Consider the following 6,035-nt stretch of genomic DNA (forward strand, 5'->3'; position numbering starts at 1 on the left):
TGCCCTGGCTGCACTTGGAACGTCCTGGGGAACCACAGCGTTCTGCTGCTGGCATGGAAGAGTTTTCATTGAAAGCTGTGCAAGAAATGTAGCCTTGGGGTGAAGAATTGCTGTGGACAACAATGACCAGTACACTCTCAGATCTAATGTGCTACTGAGTCAGCATCAATCTAAGTTAAAATCTTATTGACTACTTCAGTAAGGAAATGAAAACTACTCTGATTTATATAACTTATTGGCTCTTTATGAGTAAATAAAATTTTAAAGCAATTGAGAATGGTAAATGCATCAAATTCTTTTTTTTTTTGGTAATAAAGAGAATACCTCTACTTAGTCCTCATTTAATTCTCTTGTCCTGTTTAAAAACATACATTTTAATACTCATGAGAGCATCTACGATCAGTCTACCCTGGCAGATTAAGGTAATAATACAGCACATCCTGAGACTCTCACAAGAGGAGTAGAGAGGGGTGGGGGTTCAGTTTTTGCTATTGGAACACTACAGCCTGCAGTGACAGTTTATTTTGAAAAATGGTCCAGGAACGTTAAACCAAATGGGGGTAGGGAGTACAGGAGATTGTAAAAAAAGCCTGTTCAAACTGCCTTTCCCAATCAGAAACCCTGTTTTATGCAGTATTTTTTTGCACCATCCTAGTGTTCTGTCTTGTTGCTGGCAGCAGATGTCTGGTGAAAACTGCATTACTGTCAAATGGGAGTATTCACTTTTCTGCATCCTTGGCTGTGTCATGCAAATTAGATTTATTCTTAATTCTTTGGAATATTGCCTTGGTCCCATTGTGACTGGGACATCACGAACACAGGGTGGTTTTCCTCACTGCACACCATTTGCAGCCCTTGCACAGGGTCTCTTTGTCAAAGCAAGCAGCTGCTGCCAGCAAGAAGGTAAATCCATCACACATTGCTCGTTGGCTTATTGCATGTGCTCCCATTGATACAGAGGAACAGGTGCAGAGCTGCAGAGAGCACTGGAGGGAAGAGCAAGTAATTCTGATGAGGGTGTGCTGACATCAGCGCACCAAAACCCAGCGGGAGTGCAGAGCTGGGGCCTTACACACCTTGTCCAGACTGGGCAGGACCTTTCGTGAACACCCTTTCCATGATGGGTTTCCAGGAATGGTCATGTGCTTCCCAGGCTGAACATGTGGGAAGGCTTTGTCATTTCTTTAAGACAGATGCTACACTCTTTTCTGGACCAGCTGTTTGTAAAATATGGATTTCAGGGAAGCAAAAGCAGTCTGACCTGTGTTACCAGCCTCTGGCAGATGCTGGTCTCCTGCAAGCTCGAAAACTGCCACACTCTCTTCATTTGTGTGACGTTTTTCCTAGAATTTATTTTCAACAAAGGGTTCAGCAGTGCATACAAGCCTAAGAGATATTTCTTTTTGTGAATACTTTACTACAAAGATTGTCTCCCTTTCTCTAAACTATAGGAATGGGGGAAGTTTGAAGGGGGAGAGACTGGAGACTAAGTGAGGGGGAAACTGGTTGCCAAAGCAATCAGCCCCTGGCCTGTGTGGCACTCAGGTGAGGCAGGTATGGGGGTCTGTGGAACACAGCTACTCGCTACAGCCCTTGGGACGGCTGTCAGTACCGTGAGTGGCCGGTGGGTGAGGGGGATTTAATGCTGGCAAACACCTCTTGGGATAGGTGAGGGGCCCCTGTACCACCTGCAGTGTCATTTGCCATTGTCCCACAGGAGGCTTCTTCCCTTAGCCCCTAAGAGACCTGGAGGAGAATCATGACCTTTTCTCCCGTTCCTCATGAGTGCCCAAGTGTTCAGCAAGCAGCATCTCCTTTAAATACAATGCTGACTGGGTTACCCCAGCTTTGCGCATTTATGTGCAGAGGACAGCAGCTGCAGAAGGACAACTGCCATCAAAAAAGAGCAGAGCCCCTGTGGGGGGCCGTGTTTGCACTTTGCTTTTACAGCCAAACTCTGCTGTGGAAAGAGAAGTGCAACAGATTGCTTATTTGCTCACTGCCCCTCTCAGTTGCTTCTGAAGGTGTGACTGTCATGCCACTTGGCCTCACACCTGCATAGCACTGCTGTGCATGGAACAGCAGCCTCAAAGTATCCCTTTGCAGAAATGGCTGTGGGGAAGCTCGAGTCCCCAGGCTCACCTGGTATGCTGATCCAGCTAAAAAGCCTTTTGAGAACCCACAGGCGCTCTCTATGGAGGCAGGTGGTGAATCTGTCACTAGATAGGTAGTTGTGGCACTTACAAGCTGCTCTTCGCTAATTTTATAGCTCCATTGTGCAGACTGCGTTTTACTGTACATATCCAGCTCCTTTTCTCCATGAAGCAGGTGCTAGAACATGACATTTATTGGAAAAGACATTTCAGAAACAAGAACTGGGTGTGGACAAACTTGTCCTATCACTTCTGTAAGAAACCAATAACCTTATGACACTGTTCTTGATAAAGGACATCCTACTGGGAGCAAATGGTGAATGGTGATGCAATGGCTTTGAACCCTGAGGCTGATGTGAAGGTCAGGCCAAGGCCATTGGTGCAGTGTTGTGCCTTGAGGCTGAAAGTGTCACTGCTGGGCAAAGAGAGGACAGTCAGGGGTCATTAATGCTGCTGGCAGGCAGCACGTGTTGTACCAGAAGCACTGTAACAGTCCCCAGGGCAGACAGCCCACCTGATTGCAGGGAAATACGAGTGCCAGTCAAGAAGGGATGTGGCCCTTCAGGCTGGTGCCTCTACACACGGGAAGGTCCTTGAGAAAGCACGTGCTCAAGGGTTAGTGTTACAGAGCGGCCTCAGACCAGCCTCGGGACAGCAAGTGACAGATGAGCTCAGCACCAAGAAAAATGAATTAGCCCCGATTGCTGGCGGGACCTGAGGCACGGCACAGCTGGGACCCCTCAGCCGTGTCAGCAGGTGCAGCCCCCGCAGCCAGATCCTATCTCTGTGTGACCCGAGGTGTCCAGGCTACGTGACAGACGGGGCAGAGAGGTGCTTCCCAGCTCCCAGTGCTGGCGCTGAGCACACCGGTCACAACATCCAGCCCACGCTACAGGCACGAGCCGTTTCTGACTCCTCTCTTGCTGTGCCTCCACTTAGACCAGGGAAGAACAGCCTGGATTCTATGCAAGTCCCTGGCTGTGTCTGGAAATGTCACCATGAACATGAACAGGGCAGTGTGGATATGTGCCTGGCTCTGCGGTCCCTGTGTCTAAGGGATGCATGAGGGCATCTAAGGCAACACAAGAGGACTACACTCCACTGAGTGAGAAGGCTCTCATCTGAGTTTCACCACCAAAGAGGGATTCCCAGAGCTTCCCTGACAGCTTCTGAGTTGTCAGCTGCACCCAGGGCTCTTGGCAAAGCAGGAAATTCTAAACACCCTGTCTTATACCAGGGAGCCATGTGGTGAGCCCAAGGAAGGCAAGTTCTGCACCCGCAACAGGAAACCAGCTTGCTCTTGGGCTTCTTGGCTCTACATTGGAGCCATACTGGGGCCAAAGACAGAGCTGGTACTTATGCCCTTCTCAATCACGCCGACCCCAGATTTCCAACAAAACAGGATCCAACTCATGGGAGCACACAAGTCTAAGGAGAACTTTTGTTAGCACTTGCATGACTCTAAATTTGCTTCTTGAACTCCCAAATCACCTGCTTCTCCTCTGCAGACAGACTTATTGTCCGTATTTTAACGTACTTCAACGTACTTCTATGGATGCTACCTGAAAGACCTCACTTATTCTGTATCATTAGTCCAAGTTTCAGCCTGCCCTGCCTGTTCCTACCTTCTCACTCGGAACAAAGGGTCTACAGATTTGCTATATGCAGCTTAAGACACAAAGCAGGTGCACAGTGGGGCCAGGTTGCTGCACGCTCACATCTCTCACTCTACAGGTTCCTTCTGTGGGGAGTGTTTACACCTGTAAATCCATCATGCATCCAGACAAGGCACTGGGTAAAGAGCTTATCCCCCAGGTACACATATGGTTCAAAGGAAAAGGAGAAATGGGGCTTCCACATTAATCAGGCAAGTCCTGACATGCACAGGTTTATCAATACAAGCCTTCCTGGCCCTCAGCTGGGGACAGATTCTCGCCACTGAACACTCACAGTGACATTCAGGCTAAATCAAGATCGTGCCAGTGGGTTTTCCCGAGGCTGCATTCTTCTCCCAGTGGCTCGGGGACATGTGTGCAGTTGGGATGGAGAAAGCTGCCGACGTGATTATTTATCCTCTGGCATGGTTCTGTATCCATCAGGGCCAGCCACAGTGATCCTGGGGAATGTTTTGCTACCAGGGGTCCTAGCGCTTGCTAAGCTCGAATTTGGCCACCAGATGTCATGGTTTACCCACGGATGGACCAAACCCAGCCTGCTGCAGGCTGGACTATAAGCCTTTAGGATGTGGAGGTTAGGCGAGTGGAATGGTTTCGAAGCTAACTAGATGGCTGCTTTTAGTTTTAAACAGAGCTATCAGCAAACAGTTATGATATAACTTACTCTCCTGCTACCTAATTCTGGTAATTCTCAACTTAAAACAGTTCTAGCAGCTGGCTCAGTGTCAGGACATAAGTTTATTTAAAACAAGGGAAAAAACTTTTTCCGAGGCGGCTAAAGCAAAGAGGATCCATTAGGATGCCTGGTGATTAGCAAGAGGGCTCGTGTGGCCCGTCACAGCCACAAATGAGTACAGGAATATGGGAGGCTACCAAGGGTCTGACTTACTGAATCTGCTTGTGGTAGGAGACAGTTTCAGCCCAGAGCAGCAAGCAAAGACAGTAGGCACGGCATGCCAAGGTGGCAGCAGCAAAATGCTCTCCATGGAGGTTAGTTCTCCCCTGTTCCCTCCCGCTGAGCTGCCCCAGAGGGGGCACAAGGGCTGGGGCTGGTGCAGCAGAGGCAGGGACAGAGCAGGCTCTAACACAGTACTTCTACGGGCAACTGCTCCTTTCTCACTAGAAATGAATGAGGTTGTGTCAGCCTGCCCAGATGTACAGGCATACACCAAAGGTAGAGTGGAAACATGCCAGGCTCACTCATCGCTCCAGGAAATCCGCTTGGTTAAGAACAAACTTTCTCTGTTGTTTTTCTAAAAACCTCTTAGGCACCTACACTTACCTTGTCATCAGCTGTCTGCAGCTGATGTTATCTTACATGCTATGTGCTTCACTGGGAACGAAGGGGGCAATTGTTGGGCAACTGATACAAGGCTTCTACTCTGAGCAGCCTCAGCTGCAGGTACCCCATTACTCCCTGCTCTTGCTGGCAGCACCCAGCAAGACGTTCCCCTTCCCGTGTGAGGGAAACAGGCAGCCACAGGGGCTGCCACTTGCCCTTGTTTACCGGGTGCTCCGCAAGTCCACAGCAGTGCCTGGACTTAGTGCAGCTGTGTCAGATGCCCTTTACCCAAAGCTGAGTACTGGTTGTGCACTCAGAGGCTTGTTGCATCATCCCGACAATCCCTGACCTGGACACCTGAAGTCGAGTGCCCCTGCTCTGCGCACAGAGCGTGTGGGGGCCTGAGCTGGGCCTGGCGCTTGGGGTGAAGCGCTCTGATGTCAGTACTGTGGGACTTGAGACAGTTTCCTGGCAAAGTTGCATGTACACTTGAGTCACTCTGCCCTTTGCCCTAGAAATCTCCTGCTTTGACCTCAACAGAGAGCAGAAAAGAACAAGTGAGAAATATCCCCCCCATTTCTGCTCTTACCCTTGCAATGCAGCTTTTAGAACGCAGTGGCTATGCAGAAATTTTCTTCAACCTTCAACTCCTATTTGAACGTTCCTGGTGGCACTCCCAGCTCCTCATCAGAGGAGCAGACTCCTGATTCAGCAGATAATGTGACTGCTATTCCTTCTTCCCTGTTGCTTGGGAATGCAACAGGACATTAGCCAAAATATTTTCTTCTCAGTTACATGCTGTTTAACCTGTCTACAAATATCTGTTACTTGCAGATTTTTTTTTTTTTTCTGTATTTCCCTGAAGAATGTCCCAAATGAGTGTCAGGATAACAGGACAGACAATGCAGCACATCTGTCCATCTC

Source organism: Corvus kubaryi, unplaced genomic scaffold, assembly GCF_017639235.1.
Source record: "Corvus kubaryi isolate FWS band 111438036 unplaced genomic scaffold, C.kubaryi_AGA036_p1.0 37292, whole genome shotgun sequence".
NCBI lineage: Eukaryota > Metazoa > Chordata > Aves > Passeriformes > Corvidae > Corvus > Corvus kubaryi.